At 42.3% G+C, this 17,620-nt stretch overlaps 1 pseudogene; it reads right to left on the minus strand.

Annotated features, from left to right (window-relative positions):
* Nucleotides 1-3,746: 3,746 nt before the first annotated feature.
* On the minus strand, nucleotides 3,747-15,861 carry LOC102511520 (annotated as a pseudogene).
* Between the last annotated feature and the right edge of the window lie 1,759 nt (nucleotides 15,862-17,620).

Raw genomic sequence — 17,620 nt, forward strand, 5'->3', positions numbered from 1 at the left:
TGGAACAGAGGCAAACCATCCCTACTGTGCCCTGTTTGATTTACTGACTCAGAATCTGGCTATGGACATAATAATAGTGTTGCTTTATGTCACTAAATTTTGGGATAATTTGTAGTAGTAGTAGTAATCGGAACACTTTCTAGTGATTGTTAAAATCCCAAATAAATCTGGAAACACAGTTATTAAATGACCACCATGGTCCTCATCCCCAAAGGTGTTTATCAGTTTCCCATTTATAATACTCCCTGGGACTTACAAACAGCATTTTAAAGAGTTACTGTTCTCAGGAAGCTGAAAGCCTCAGTTGGACAGACCCACCCAAGAGGCTTAACTGAGAACCAGAATATGTCAAGGGGACCAAAAATCTGACCCTTCAAGAAGCTTTATGAATGCAACAGCCTAAAAATGACAACAAAATCTCTTCTTTATACCATGATTCAGGTATGTGCCAACTGCTTAAAATCAACTTCATTTCCCACCAGTTGTTCTTTTCTTAGAGTGCAGATACCTAATCATGATATCCATGCATCAAATAAAATATGATTCCATCATAGACTCATGGAATACTGAATCTAAAGGAGGTTTACAAATCTCCTGATTCAACTCGCACACTTACCTAATGAGGAAATTACTGAGGTCCGGAAGATTGGGTTCCTTGTCCAGGGCAACACAGCTAGTTAGTGGTCAGGTGCCAGGAACCAGGGCCCCCCTCTCATTTGTATACAGTCTCTTCTCCCTGGACATCAGGGAAGGCATTGTACTCAAGGTGGCATCATGGGGAAGTTCCAAACACAGGTCATGGAGTCCAACAGAACTCCCAGTTCTGCTCCTTCACACTAGCTGTGTGAATATAGCCAAGTTACTTAACTTCTCTGAGCCTCTGATTTCTCCTCTGTAAAATGGGGGATAATTATGAAACTTACCAACCAGGGTTCATTATGAGAGTTCATTGAGATGATGCACAGAAAGCACATCGCATTTTGCCTGGTCCAGTTTGTAGTAAGCAGTTACAAAGTCCAGCTCTCTCTAGAATGAAACATTCTGGCCTGTACCTTGAAGAAGTGGACTTGAGGCTGAGTGAGGAGGTTTGCTTCATTGTTTTCTAGTTTGAGGGTGATCAAAGGTTGTCCAGGCTGGCACTGCCGCCAGCCCTCTGGGAGAAGTAAGTGGCTGCTGGCCTCATTCGAGTACCTGTGAGGTTGCTGCATCTTTGCCTCTCTTCCCTGGATGCTGACAGATAACTCCTTGGCTTGTCCATCTGAGACATTCCCCTCCACCTGTGAATGTTGTTTCAACTCCACTGGGCATAATGTACCTCGATCTAGTTCCTTTCCCTCTTGCTTCTCCTTGTCACCTCTCAGAGTTGAGGGCTCATTGTGGATGTCAATAAGGGGCTGCGATGTCATCAGTTTCCTGCCTTCTTCCACCAGTGGAGCCCCATGGGAGCTGCACAGTGCACCCCTGGGGCAATAAAAGTTCACCTGCTCACTTCTGGCACCTGGTACCTCAGAGCACCCTGGTGACCTCAAATCCTGAGGCAGCCTCCAGAGCTCAGCTACAAAGCAAGGGAGAGAACTGCGGGGGGCCCCAGACAGAAGCAAGTTGAGAGGACAGCCCAAGCGAACATTCTTGTCCAGGTGTGTGGAACAGATCTTATGCTAATGGTGCCCATTACCAGAGAGAATAGATTAAATCTCCTTTCAACTTTCTGAGGCCCAGGAGGCATTCACAAGCATTTCTTATAAATGTACAGTGTGCTAGGCATTATCTTAAGCCCACAGGAAGGGTACAAAGATGAACAAATTGGCAACCTCCCTGCTTTCTATGAGCTCATAGTTTTGTGAGAGAAGCCAGATTCAGAAACAATGACAACATAGTGTGATCAATGTTGAATTTGCGACAATAGCAAGGGACAGAGGGCGTGGCTGTTGGTGCTGTCAGAGGTAGAGGGAGTGGTGAGGAAGTCTTCACAGAAGAGGTGCTCAACAAAGAGTAGAGGTTGCTAAGGTGCCAAGTGAGATTCAGGCCTAAGGAACAGCATGTGCGAAAAAAGGGCAGCAGTCTGAAAGAACGCGGAGTGTTTGGGGGAGTACAAACCATCTGGTGGGAAAGGAAAAAGGTGGTGGGAAAGGTTAAAAAATGATATAGAGCCAGATAAGAGAGCCCTTGGCTGGATATACAATGGGGAGTTTGTACTTTATTTCCTAGGTGAAATGGAGTTACTGATGGTTATTGAGCAGGGGAATGACATGCCATTTTGTATTCCTGAAGGATAATACTGCTTCCAGTGTAGAGGATGAAGCTGAGGGGCCTGAACTAAATGCAGAGAGAGCAATCAGCAGGCTCTGACTTCATCTAGACAGGGTGGGATGGGTTCTTCCGTGTGGCAAGGACCCTCGGGGTGGGGGCTGGCGGAGTTCCATCTAGCTACAGCCTGACCAGACTGAACTTATCCACCTCCCTTCTGTATCCCCCAGACTCTGACTAGGAGTAAGTGCTCCATAAATATGTGTTAAAGGAATGCACAAATGTGGGATGTCCCGCCCCACAAGGACTCCCCATGATGTGAATCAGTGACCTCGCAAGAGCCCAAATTGTGCTTGGATCTTGACCTCCTGACATAGAAAAAGGAGGTTTCAGTCTGCAGCAGGTCAAATCAGGACTGGATTGCTCTGCTCCCTGTCACTCTAGGTAGCAAAAGTCTCATTATTTAGGAAGAGCAATGGACAGATTTTGTTCGGAGGTCAGGGACAAAGGAACAGAAATCAGGCAGATGATTTTGACTGTGATGTTAAAAATGCTACAGATACAGGCATTTGCTGCTTTGCACTACTGTCCCTTACAGTTCCAGAGGCCATTCAGAGCTGTTAGCTCACCTTTGTGTCTATATGTCCTGGGGGGTAGGCACCTTTGGTGCCCCCAGAAGCAGATCCTGAAACAAAGTCTTAAATGCAAGTTGTTTATTTGGAAGGAGGAAACACTGGTTGGAAAGTGGAGGAGTGAGAGGGGAAGGGAAGGGAGCCACAGTTGCGTGTGATAATAAGCAAGTCCCCACTATGGGCTCCTGGAGATCAGTCCCAGTGGGGACCTCCGGGGGAGAGTGTTGAACATTCCAGAGTTATCCCGCTGCTGGGATGAGGAAGCTGGGGTATTTCTCCACCAACTCCCCATCTGTCATCGTTTGAGGGCTGCTTTCAGGGGCGTGAACTCTCCAGCATTTCCATCTTGCCCTGAGCACCAGTTCAGTGTGTTCTCATAGACAGTTACAGATATTGGCAGTAAGCAGCGTTAGGTGTGTAGGGGGAAGTGCAGGGTACATGTGGGTGCCAATAGGGTCTGTTACCGGTGCTTATAACCACAGGGAGGGCATCCAGCCCCACCCTAGAAAGATTCTTCAGTCCCGAGCTTAGGAAGGAAAGGGTGTGTGATAAACACTGAGGTTTAATGGAAATGCATTACTGTTTTCATATGGGGTATGGAGGTGCAAGTGTCAGAAGCCTGGATTTAAAAAAAAAAATCTTTGTGTCTCATTCATAGTACAATCAGATGATCGCTTGGGCTTTGGCATATTTTCTAGCTCGTTGAGGGTGGATGGTAGGGTAGTACCATTCCATGGCATGGCTCAGAGGCAGGAGTATCCCCATAATTTCCTTCCTCCAAAGCCACTTTTTTGGGGGCTGCTTGGTCAATAAGCTTATCACTGTCTTTATCTTAAATGTCTTCATAGAATATTGTGGTTTGCTCTATTAGCTCTCAGCAGCCCATTCCTGAGCTCGAGGAAGCTTGCCTTCTTCCGAGCTACCCTATCTTTCTTCGGGGCAAGAGACATTTGCAAATGGTTCCTCTTCTTCTTTTTAGCTTCTTTCTTAGTCTTCTTCTTATAGACTGGATTCTCTTATAAAGCAGCATGAGCTTTCTTATACATATCCTCCACCATGTCTAGAGTTAATGTTGTTCTTTATGTAGTGAGAGAATTGTTTCTTGTAAGCATCTTCAATTTCTTCAGTTAGATTACGCGTATCATCTGCAACATTCTGACTCATGATGTGCTTCTGGTGTATTTCTGCGTTGAATTCCTTGCTTTCTGAATCATAACCAGGGGATTGTTTGGTACTGTGAGGGATAGACAAGCCTCCATCCACAGCGCCCTTCAGGGTCCCCCAGACTTTGTTTCCAGTAATAGATCTAGCAAGCCCTGCATCCAAATGGCAGGTAAAGGCACCTACCTGATTGACCATCAATGGTTTCCATGTTGTGGTTATCTGCGGTCACCTCCACTTGGCCTTCAAAGATCTTGTCCATGCCAAACTGACTGAGAAGCCTTTGGGCCAGCGGCAGGCCAGTACAGTATCCTGCAGCATAATTTGTCAGGCCAACCTTCACACCGTACTTTGGGAGTTCCTGTGCATTAGCAGCGCAGACTCATATTCCCTTCTGTGTGAGCGTAAGCGATCTGACAAATGATATCTGTGTTGGTTACATGAACTCATCCTGTATTTGGGTGTGTTGTCCTTATTTTTATCTTGGATTACCAAGCATTTCCCAGTGTAGTAATTAATCAGTTTTACTCTCTCATCTTGTAAATTTCACTTGGTATCTCTTGAAGTAGGTCTTAATCTTAACAACTTCAACAAACCCCATCCTGTGGAACAGAGACCGTGTCTGCAGCTTGCCAGATCTGCAGCCTCCAAAGCCACTTTGAACAAATACACAGATACCACAGAGAAGCCAGATGTCTGCTAGCTGATGCAGCCAGACGTGTCAGCCAGCCTACCTCAGACCCCAGAGAACAGTGCCATGCCACAGCCTAGGACATTCCAGAGCTGCCATTCCTCAGAGACCTTGGACCAGTGCTGGGCAAACCAGTGAGACTTAGCGTCACCTGGGGCACGTGTTTAAAAGGGAGTTTTAAAAGGCTATACTCCCGAGATGCTGGCTCAGGAGGTCTGGAGTGGGACTGAGGAATATACATTTTAGACCAGACTCCCAGATGATTCAAAATAAGGTCCAAAATGTCCAAAGAACAGAGGATATGAAGCCTTGTCTATAAACTGGGCAACGAGAGAAGGTATCAGTAGGCCCTAGTTAAAAACACAGGTAAGGGGATCCTGAAAGTTTAACAGTCCCTTACTCCGGATAAATGTTTCTACCTCCTACCTGCATGCTTGCTTCTTGGGGAAAGGGGACTTTCTGTGATGGCTCCCTAGTCCTCCAACAGTCTTTCAAGATAAAGGTGATTTATCTGCATCTGCTCTGTTAAAAGACACCAAGCAAAATGGTAAGCTCTATTGTCAACCCCTGGCTTAGAATTCAGGTCATTCCCAGCCTTTGAAGAGGAGACTATAGACACCTTCGTATGAATTGTAAACTCTCTGGAGACCCTTAGTTCCACCCAGTAATTTTCAATGCTTGGGACAGGCATTGGGACAGGCTTGGGACACTGTTTCATATTTCCAGTCCTTTGCAGTTCCCACAGGCCAATTTTTTTTAACTTCCCTGGCATTAACACACTTTTGCTGGTCATAAACTTCTCAGGAAGTATGAGTCGAGCTAGAGAAGAATTGCTTCTCAGAATATACAGAAACAGGATCTCCTTAGTCCTTGGCCATCAATTAGGCTTTTGGAAAGGAACGTAGTAGCTCTTTGAGTTCACCAGGAGATGCTTTGGGACTGTACTTATGCAATAGGAGAAAGGCAGCTACTTAATAAATCCCAGAAAGGGCTTTCATTTAGCTTCCTCCATCTACTGATTTGATTCTGTTCATTCCATGATTTGCTTCTACATCTGTATTCACTATCCAGCATGAGCTCTTTACCTTTGCTTTCCCTTTAATCTGCATCCATGAATTACCTGCAGATACTCAGATCTCTAAATCATAGCATTAAGGTCATTAAATTAGGAATATGTCACTGAAAGTGAACCTCTTAGAGCAGCTCTTCATAACAATTTAAAGGCTCAAAGGCCCAGATGAAAAGTTCGCAAAAACAGTGGACCCTCCTCCTGGAAGAGTGCACCTATAGACAACATTTTGCATACAGTTGTGTAGACCCCTCCGGTTAAGAATCTGCAGCTCACACCAAAGAAAAATAATCCCAATGAGACAAAAAAGGCTAGGGTGGGAGGAAGAGAAGGGGCAGAACAATGAAGCAGGCGGATCTCAGGGTGAGCAGCCCCAGTGTTAGCTGAAGTGACACAACACTAGCTGCTGTAACAAATAGCTCTTCAAATTTAAGTGTCTTGATGCATAACAGTCCGTTGTGGTGTTCCTGGTTGACAACTGAGTGACTTTCCCAGAGCAAACGAGTGATTCAGGGATTCGGGCTTCTTCCACCTTGTAGCTCTGCCATCCCCCAGAGCCTCAGTCCTGTACCCACAGCCAGCAGGAGAAGAAAGACCATGGATAAGGTACATATACTTCTTGAAAATCCCAGCCCAGAAGTACTGTCTCTCACTTCCAGTCAAATTTCATTGCTGAGAACTGATTACAGGGCCACATCTGGATGGAAACAGGGCTGGAGAATGTGTCCCTGGTCTGGGTAACCATTTCCTAGCAACAACTCTACAACACTGAAAGGAGAGCATAAACTTTTGGTGGGCAGAAAGCTATGTCTCATCCTAACCATGGCACGCAAGTAAAATCAGATAACAATAAATAGCAAGGACAGCCTTGAGAGGGAAAAGAAGCCACGAAAAGACATCATGAAGCGTCACACATGTGTATAATAGGGCAGCTGCGGCTCCACCTTGTTGGTAGCCAATAAGTGAGATTGCAGACAAGTTGTCTTCCAGTCTCAGAGCTTTCTAGAACCAGATGTTTGGTCGAGCCCCTCCTTCTCTCTAGCTCTATCCTTCCTTCCTCCTACTTCTAAACAAAAGTGCTAGTTTCAGAAGCAATTTCCCTTTTATAATACATGCTTCATACCCATCCATCTGAACCAGAATTTGGTTGGTTAATTGAAAAAAAAGATAGTTAAAACAGGGAATCATTGAAAAAATGATACATACAATCGTAAATATTTTATATAACTTAAATCGTGTAAATATACATTCATTCACTAAGTTTTTGATATACAGCCAAGTCATTTTCTTTGAATATAAATCTGCTGATGGAAGTTGCAGGCTTTCCTTCTCTCATGAGCTGCACCTAAATCTCATTGTGTATGAGATCTAGTTTTGAAAGTGGAGCAAGAATTTAAGGCACTTGTGAAGCAAGCTCAGTGTATAATCCTCCCAATTTTTAAATGATTTTTCAATCTTTTACAATTGTTTGGCATACACATAATTCAACAGAATTTTAAACTACCTGCTACTGTTACATCTTTCTAAAAATTTCAACTTTGTTCTCATAGAAACAACTCCTTTTGCATTCATATTTCATCAATTCACATGTATAAATTACTTAATTTTAAGAAGTAGTACAACTGGAACAAGTGTCATAAACAGGTTTGGAAGCAAACACAATCAACTCTTGGTAAGTGGGAGCAGAAGTGTATGCTGTAGGAGTGTGGCTCTGAGCACTCAGGGGGACATGGACCTCAGTCTATGTGTCTTGCAGAGGAAATAAGGAGTCTTAGTTTACTTGGTGTGGTCGCCAGCCTCCAAGGTGGTCGACAATGAGCCTTGCCTTTTGATATTCATACCCTTGTGTAGTCTTCTCCCACAATGAATTCATGGCTGGTCTGTGTGACCAATAGAATATGGTAGAAGTGTCGGTTGTGTGACTAGTGAGGGTAGGCCACAAAGAGTTTTGGGACTTCTGCCTTGATGTCTTAAATTCCTTGCTTTCCGAGAAGTCATCATGAGGACATTCAAGCAACCCTGTAGAGAGACCCACATGGAAAGGATCTGAAGTCTCCCACCAATAGTCAGCACCAGTTTGCCACCTTGGAAGCAGACTGGCCAGCCCCAGTCAAGCCTGTGGATGACTGGAGCCTCAGCCACCATCTGACTGTATTCTTATGAGTGATCCCAAGCCAGAACCATCTGGCCAAGCTGCTCTTGAATTCCTGATCCACAGAAGTTTTGGAAGATAATGAGTTTTCATTGTTTTAAGCCACTAGGTTTTAGGATGGTTTCTGACACAGCAATAGACAGCTAGTACATTTGGCAGAATGATTATCTTTCTGTCATTCAGAGAAGCTTCTGCAATAATAGACTGTCTATCGTGCTGGAAAGCCCTACCTGCTTTTGCTTTTTGGAGTGGTGGCCACAGACCATGCATGAGATGGTTGATCAGGGATAAGGCCATGATCATGAAGGATAATGAACCATGTGAGGGTAAATCTAGAACTCTTGGCCTTCTTAGCACCTGACTCAAGTGAGCTAACAAGTTTACGCTTGATTTAGGGTATGGTCCAATAACGAAAGCTTTATTCAAAGTGTAGTTCATGGACCAGCAGCATTGGCATCACCTGGGAGCTTGCTGAAAGTGTAGCATCTCATGCCCTACCTCAGGCATACTGAAGCAGAATCTGTATTTTTAACAAGATCCCCTGGGGAAACATATACACTTTAAGGTCTGAGAAGCACTTACTAAAGGATTATTTGGTGACTTGGGAACTGAAGGGAATACATTCTGGACGGATTGCTTCTAGAAAGGATTTCATTTTCCTGTAAGTAAGATCCTACCCAACAGGAACACTAGAAGCAATTCCTGAATTAGAGGAGATTGGATTCATGTCCTCCAGGATTAACTTGTTTTCAGCATTCTGTTGGTCTCTTCTGTGATCCTTGTCTCTAATTTCATCGTGTCTTAGATGTCTACAGTACCTGTCCCAGGAGTCCTGAGTTTTACCATCTTATTTCTTCCTACCCGTTGCCTCGCTCTGGTTTGCTTTAATAAGGCAAATTCATCAAAACTCAGTGATGTTTTCACGCTACTTGAAGGAGTAGATATGACTCCAGGGAGGAAAAAAAAACACATTTTTTTTTCTGATTGTGGTATACCTAGGACACGTTGCTGTGAAGAGGCTGAGAGGCAGATTGCTGCCTCCTGTTATTTACATCCTGAGACTCTCCATGGGGTGTGAGACAAGGCACCGTGAGCTGGAAGGCAGGATTTTTAAAGAGCAAACAGGAGGCTGGAGAAGTCATTAATTATGTTATCACAAAAAATATTTGGTGCTTCTTCTTAACGTTACAGCTGCCACTGCTGCTGGTAATGTCCTTTTATTTGTCCATGGGGGTTTGCTCCCATTAGATTAGATTAAGTGTCTCATCTAAGGCACAATAACAGATTTGGCCCTGTGCTTTAGCTGCTGGCTGTGGTTGACTGATACCCAAGCTTTTGACTCCCTGCTGCGTATCTAAGTGGTACAAGCTGCAGTCAATGCATTTAATCTACATAAAAAGAACACAAATTGCACGTTAGCCTTTTGGAGTCCAGTAATCAGGTCCCCCCCAACTTCTTCCCCTCCTCCGACCCCTGCTCTACTGGACAGTTTGAGGCACACTTGTGTTGCAAAGAAATTTTTTCTGAGTCAGGTGAAAAGTCTTTTGCATTTTAATTGCACTTGATCTGCTCATTGAATGACCCCTGTAATTTATATATTGTTCATAGTTAGTGCTTTCTGCAGTCCTGCTGTGCAGCTGATAACATAATTCACAGGCACACACCTTGGGCTCTGTGGGTAGTGGCTTGGGTTTTCCGTTCTTTCTGAGTTTGCAAAATTCTCTCGCTAGTCGTTCAGATTCAGGCTGCTGCGGCTGATGTCAATCACTATCTGCTTATGCAGGTGTAGCGAAAAGGCCACTCAATTAGCCCCCGCCCGCTCCTTTGTTTACATTGAAAGATGGCCCTTTCCTCGCCAGCCTTCTACGCTGTTTGCAGACCCGCTGGCTCTTTGTGACGCAGCTTCCTCCAAGCTCTCCCTGGATCCTGCTGTGAAAAGAACAGCAAACACAGGTATTACGCTCTCGCAGGCTAACTACAGAGGCAGTGAGATCCAAGACAATCAATAATTATGAAGGTTATAATAAATAGGAAATGCAGACATGACTCTTTTTTTTTGGTACATTAGATGGTTAGCTTTGGTAACTACAGCCATGCTATTTTTGTGATTAGGAAGATATTCTAAGCATTTAAGGCAAGTCTGTGGGAAATCAAAGTTCAGTTTTTACAAGTTTAGGTGTTTAATCAGTTTATTTGCTTTATAGTCTTATTGAAGCTGTATTCCATACATTCCCCTGTAGGATAAATTACGGGGTTGAGTTGGATTATTTTGGCCCATCTCAGATTTTGGTTTAGTGGTTTTGCTCTCAAAAAACTTTAGCGGGTAAGAGATTATTCCCTTGCCACTTAAAGTATGTCCCATGGTACATCAGCATCATCATCACCTGCGGGGTTCTTCGAAGTGCAGAGTCTCAGCATCCGCATACCAACAAGATCCCCAGGTAGCTTGCACATCACAGTTTGAGAAGCACCAAGTTAGACAATTGGGTCTCAACCCTATCTGCACATTCAAATCATCCAAAAACCTTTAAAAAATACTAATGCCTGGACCCCAACACCAGAGGTTCTGATCTAATTGCTTTAGTATAGATCCATGCACTGAGAGTTTTTACAACCTACTCGCATGATCTAACATGCAGCCAAGGGGGAGAATCACAGGATTATGCAAAATCTTAGAGAAGGTTTCAAAACAAACAGTTCTAAACCTAAATCAGTGCCCTACAGAAATTTCCCAGACTCCTTGGGAACCAGCAGGGTTTTCAGTACAATTGAACTTGACAAGTTTCTTCAGTGCCTGTTATGGGTCCATCTCACTACATCCCACAGGTCCATTCGGACAAGCCAGAAGGCAAAATACCTTGTAGGCAAGACAGAATTTTCCGTAGAGACATCTTTTCTAGCATATGTTTAGCAAACCTTCTGATTTCTTTTATTAGAAGAGAGGCAGGTGGCCCTTTGGGAAAGAGTTTGGAATGAAAGTCAGAAGACCTGGGTTCAAATTCTTATTTCACCATGAAGCAGTTTGTTATAATGTCTGAGATTTACGTTAAAATTCCTCACCAATTATAGAGTGACACTGTGTGCTTCAAAGTTAGGTTAAGCAAAAACCCAGATGTGAATCAAGCATGCACACCCCAGGGTTGGTCTGTGGGCATTCTCAGCAGAGGGGCCACTCTCCAGAGGCTGCTACTATATCCATTTCTGCTATTGAGATTGCCCACATTTTGCTAGTGAGCATAGCAAATGTCACAAAGAGGTATTATTGGTGAAATGAATGTCTTGTTAATTAGCATGATGAATGACCTCTCATGGTGAAATCACATGAATTCAAGATATGTGGATCTGCCCAAATATTTTAGCAATACTCCCTACTCTTATATAAACCAGATAGAAGAACCTAGTGACATCTGTAGCTCTGTACCCTTAGGGATGGCACCCAAGAATTGAACCCTAAGTAGGCCTTTGCCCAGCTATTGGTTTAGGAGGATTTCTTATTGCCTGATGCTGGTTATAATGGTAACAATCTTGTCATCCTATGTTGGCATTGTTGTGTGTGTTTTTGAGTGAAACTTTCAGGCAAGGCGACAGAATGTGGTTTGAGAATTGCTTTCCTTATAACCTTGTCCTGAAGCTGCAGTAGAGTAGCTATTGCTCACCCATTCCCTCAGACCTCTTCTGTGTTTACCATTAGCTACCAAAAATATTCTAATAGTTGAACATGAACAAATAAGTATGAGTCAGCCACAACCCAGTTGTGTGACCTTGCGTCTCACATCTAGTTGCTGTACATCTCTGGGTCTCAGTCATTTTTTTTTTTAAACCAAGAGGATCATCTTAAAGATTTTTTTTCTGGCTTAAGATTCTAAATTTAAAAAAATTCTAACATGAGGAAAAGTCAAACAGACCAAGATACTCTAGGCTGCTGTAGAGCTTGCTTTTGTGTCCCCTACGTCCCCCTGTTGGGCCCCCTCAATTGCAGTCCATACTGTGTGATTCTTTTCAATAATCCCAGGCCCCTGGGAAACTTAGCCCATGCTTGCCATTCTCTCTGTATGGTCCCAATTAAGTCTGTGGACTGTAAATATGGAATTCTGACGAGGCTCTGAATGTTGCTAAGTTAATAGAAAATTCTGGCAAAAAAGTAGAGTGGAGGAGATGATACTTTACAATTGTCTCACTTAGCAGGCTCCTTTTATTCTGAGAAACACTGGCAATGGGGTTGTTTCAATTTAACATTTTCCTTCAAGGAAACCTAGCAGTGGCACTCATCTCCCAGTGCGTCTTAAATGAAGCAGTAAGTCCGATGACGCTGAGGCAAACCCTAGCAACTCCTCCTTGGTGCTTTGTGGGGTCAGTGAAGCTGTTGCAAGAAGCAGACCCCAGTGGTGAGGCTCAATCAGTCACTTGTTCCAGCAAAGGAGGAAGAGCATGTTTAATTGACCCACTGGTAGACATTTGTTCTTATTTCATCCTCCTAAACAGCCTTGGTATCTTTCTGTTGTGGCTTCCCAAGGATTCCTGGCGTTGAGCCTTTTATAGCCTCTTAATGAAGGCATTGTACTATTTGCAGTCAAATCTATGGCATGAAACAAAGAAGGGACTTGACAGAGCTGTTTCCAGCACAGTTATTGAAAATAATCTCAACCTATTGGGGCCAAAAATAACTGAGATGGAGACAAAGATCAAGCTAGTGTTGCAATCTTGTGCAATTGCAGCTCCGATGAAAAAATGCTGGGCAGCAAACCAATGGAGACAGTTCATCTCAAAGATTTTTCCTTAGAAAAATTCTTCAGGACATCTGGCCCCCAGCTCTGAAGTTTTCCTGTTTTGTGCCATCTAAATGTTTGTTGGGTTTCAGCTTTGCTGTGTGCTTTCAGTTTTCAAAATGAACTTACCTTTATATCTTTTTTTAAAAATTTTTTTATTGATTTATAATCATTTTACAATGTGTCAAATTCCAGTGTAAAGCACAATTTTTCAGTTATACATGAACATATATATATTCATTGTCACATTTTTTTCTCTGTGAGCTACCATAAGATCTTGTGTATATTTCCCTGTGCTATACAGTATAATCTTGTTTACCTGTTCTACAATTTTGAAATCCCATCTATCCCTTCCCACTTTCCGCCCCCTTGGCAACCACAAATTTGTATTCTATGTCTATGAGTCTGTTTCTGTTTTATATTTATGCTTTGTTTGTTTTTGTTTTTGTTTTTGTTTTAGATTCCACGTATGAGCGATCTCATGTGGTATTTTTCTTTCTCTTTCTGGCTTACTTCACTTAGAATGACATTCTCCAGGAGCACCATGTTGCTGCAAATGGAGTTATGTTGTTGGTTTTTATGGCTGAGTAGTATTCCATTGTATAAATATACGACATCTTCTTTATCCAGTCATCCGTTGATGGACATTTAGGCTGTCTCCATGTCTTGGCTATTGTAAATAGTGCTGCTATGAACATTGGGGTGCAGGTGTCTTTTTGAAGTAGGGTTCCTTCTGGATATATGCCCAGGAGCGGGATAACTGGGTCCTATGGTAAGTCTATTCCTAGTCTTTTGAGGAATCTCCATACTGTTTTCCACAGTGGCTGCACCAAACTGCATTCCCACCAGCAGCGTAGGAGGGTTCCCCTTTCTTCACAGCCTCTCCAGCATTTGTCATTTGCGGATTTTTGAATGATGGCCATTCTGACTGGTGTGAGGTGATACCTCACTGTAGTTTTGATTTGCATTTCTTTGATAATTAGTGATATTGAGCATTTTTTCATGTGCCTGTTGATCATTTGTATGTCTTCCTTGGAGAGTTGCTTGTTTAGGTCTTTTGCTCATTTTTGGATTGGGTTGTTTGGTTGTTTCTTATTAAGCCGTATGAGTTGCTTACATATTCTGGAGATCAAGCCTTTGTCAGTTTCATTTGCAAAAATTTTGTCCCATTCCGTAGGTTGTCTTTTTGTTTTACTTATGGTTTCCTTTGCTGTGCAGAAGCTTGTAAGTTTCATTAGGTCCCATTTGTTTATTCTTGTTTTTATTTCTATTGCTTGAGTAGACTGTTCTAGGAGAACATTTTTGAGATGTATGTCAGATAATGTTTTGCCTATATTTTCTTCTAGGAGGTTTATTGTATCTTGTCTTATGTTTAAGTTTTTGATCCATTTTGAGTTTATTTTTGTGTATTGTGTATTACCTTTATATCTTAAAAGACAGCAGAAAGTGAACTATCCGTTAAGGGCTTCAAACAGGTTGTGATTACATATTATTGAACCTGACTGTACTTTAAACAATGGGAATATTAAAATGCAATGTATCAGAAGTCTTGGTTAAAATGTCCATGAGAGATAATCAGGAGGAGTTGACAGATATTTCTTGCAGGTGATTTTGATTTTTTAAAATCTAGTAATTGGCTACTAAATAAATTCACTTATCTGCAGTTATGTAAAACTAAAAGGAACACTTAATCCATTTCTTTAAAGGAGTCTAAATATAAAACCCCAGTAATCTTAATATTTTCCCCAAACCAAATGCAATGCTCCTTGAACTCAGGTCAAAATTTTTTCTTAAACATTTAATAAATATCTACTATATGCCAATTACTGTGCTAGATTAGGAGTATAGCCTCAAAAAAATGTAAGGAGGTACAAATACACATTAGAGAACCACCAGCTACCACCCTGATTTTGAAATCCCATGATCACGCTTTGAGCCATGGGAAGTGCTAATGACAGCCACTCAGTACCCTAAGAGAGCAGTAGAAATGAGATGCAGATGCAGAGGCCCAGAACTTAGAATGAGGAGGGGTTGGAAGGCCTAGGGGTTCAACTTCTTAATTCACCCCATTCTAATCTTCACCCCCTTGTCTCTAGTCAGGAATAAGTGAGTCAGTAGGTCATTGCATTGAGTGTCTCAGCCATGGCTGTGCTTCAGAATCATCTGTAGAACTTTAAAATAATACAGATTCCCCACCCCTTGCCCAGATTTCAGAATCAGTATTACTGGGATGGGGCTAGGGATTCCATATTTTTAAAGCATTCCCTTTGCGGTTCTGATGCACATCCAGTGTTAAGACTTACTGGACATAGAACCAATGTATCCAGAACACTTTGTGCTAAAGGGCCAGGGGGCTATGAAAGAAATAGCAAGCCAGGTCCTGGCCTACAAATGATCTATTACAACCAGAGGAGAACTTTAGGGAGAGAATAAGAAAATAACAGAGAAAGTGAGAGGAAAACAAGTAACCCAGAAGGAAGGCCATGGGACTGTGTGCTCCATTTGCTGTTTCGGGTGTAGGAAGTAGTAGCCAAGCTTTTGTACAAACAGGCTCACCCCTGATATTTGTAAGGCCTGGAACCAAAGTACAAACGGAAGCCCAAATATATATCTAAATACTTAAAAGTTATAAAGCTAATAAATGGTTATTCACAACATGTCCATGACAAATGTACCTTTGCAAGACCTGGAAGATCAGGTTTGAATTTAAAGTTATTGGACTCTTGGAGTTCTACACTGGACCATAATGGCAGGAGGAGAGTAAGCCTGGGTCACCAGCCTGTAGCTCACCACCCCCCATCTCTTCCCTCATAGACTCCATCTCCCACTCTAAGGAGCCTTGTGGGCACATGGACTAATGGGCTGCAGTGTCTACCTAAATTCTATTCATACCTCCCTGCAAACAGCTACCCCTCGGCCTTACCTCTAGTGTATGGTGTTAAAACTGGCTACATAATCTGCCTTTGGGAATAACGACCCAGGGAAGAAGCCCATGCAGGTTCTGGAAACTGGCTTGAGCCAATTGGTCAGGGAATTCCAAGGTCCCTGTCACATAAACCATGGTCTAGAAAATTTTGACCTTGCTGGCTCCTCCTACATTCTGCAGGATGGGGTTCTTTAATAGTCAAGGCCAAGAATAGGGCTCCTCTTGATGGGATAAAAAACTAGCACAGTGTACAGGCAGGATGGTAGCTGAGTCCTGCAAACTATATGTTTGGCCCACAGAAGCATAAAAATCATGGTATGGAGAATAGTCCTGGAGAAGAATAAGTTTAAATCATTCCCTATCCTTTTTGTCCCAGATGTGGGTTCAAATTGAGATCTGCCAGCCACACCTGTCTCAGGGTTTTTAATCAGTTAGGATTAGGTTCAGCTGAAAAGTAATTGTAGGATTAGGTTCAGCCAAAAAAGAAAAAAAACCCACAGTGGCATCAACAAGACAGAAGTTTTTGTCTCTCGCATAAATGTAAGCAGTAAGTCTACTGTAGCAACTTTAGAATCCCCAGGGTCACAGGCTCCTTTTATTTTGATGCTCTGCCATCCTTAAGACCTGGTTTCTGCTTCATGGTCCAAAAATGTCTGCTCAAGCTCCATCCATCACATTCATATTCCACCCAGCTAGAAGGAGGAAAAGACAAAAACATGTCCTATTTAAAGATACTCTCCAGATTTTGTATAGCACTCATCCACCTCTGCCTCATTGATCAGAACTTAGTTATGTTGCCACAACTAGCTAAAACTTGCACCTAGCTAAAAATGGAGGTTCTGTTTCTAAGGGAAAAAAAGGAATTGGATGATAACTAGTGGTGTCTTGCAAGGGACTTTTGATTTCAAACAATAGAAACTTGACTCTGGAAAAATTAAGCAAAAGGGGAATTTACTGGATGGCTATTGGGTGTTTCACATATTTGATAGGCTGAGTAGAGGGGCAGGCTCTGAAAGTGGGCAAGTGATCTATGCAGAACACTACCATCAGTCTAACCCTCAGAGCTGCCAATACCACCAGACTCTAAATGCTGCCACCAATGCTGTGTATAATTTCTGAAATGTCCCTGCACCTTGGCATCATTCTTTCTAGGACCATGCCGTCCAATATGGTAGTTACTGGTGGTACCACATTGGACATGCAGATGTAGGACATTTCCATCATTGCAGAAAGTTTAACTGGACAGTGCTGTTCTATACTCAAAGTCCTAAACCAAGGCATCGAATTTGACGAACTACTTTATATGCCTACCTCTGGGCCACCAGGAGTGCCCCATCAAGATGCAACAGAACTTGCTCAAAATAGGAAGAGGGGGTTGGATGATAGGCAGCTAAAAAAGCAGGAAATGTCCTCTCAACACTTACTGACAGTGTGATCTTAGGCTAAGTACTTCTCTAGCCTCAACTTTTGCATTTGTACAATGGAAATAATGATAACTGCCTCTTAGGATTGTTATAAAGATAAAAAGATATGAAAATTACTAGGACAATCTGGGTTAATAGAGTCTTAGCTATAATGCCTTGATTGGACCCCAGTTTGAGCAACCAGCTGCAAAAGACATTTGAGAGACAATTGAAGGAGATTTTAATAAAGACTGAGTGTTAGATAATATTAGGGAATTATCGTTAATTTTGTTAGGTGTGATAATGGCATTTTGATTATATAGAATGTGATTAAGTTTTTAAGGGTAAAATATTATGTCTCTATTCTAATAGTGATTCTAAAATACAAAATAGATGAAATAAATATGGCAAAATGTTAATTGTTAAATCTAGATGATAGGTAAATGGGTGTTATTCTCCTTAGTTTCTGTTATTTTTGACATTTTTTTTCATAATTTATTCAAACAAAGAAAAAAAGTACCAGATTTATAACAGGAGTTCAATAAATATGAATTTCTCTTTTTCCCTCCATAG

The sequence above is a fragment of the Camelus ferus genome, chromosome X (assembly GCF_009834535.1).
Source record: "Camelus ferus isolate YT-003-E chromosome X, BCGSAC_Cfer_1.0, whole genome shotgun sequence".
NCBI classification, from domain to species: domain Eukaryota; kingdom Metazoa; phylum Chordata; class Mammalia; order Artiodactyla; family Camelidae; genus Camelus; species Camelus ferus.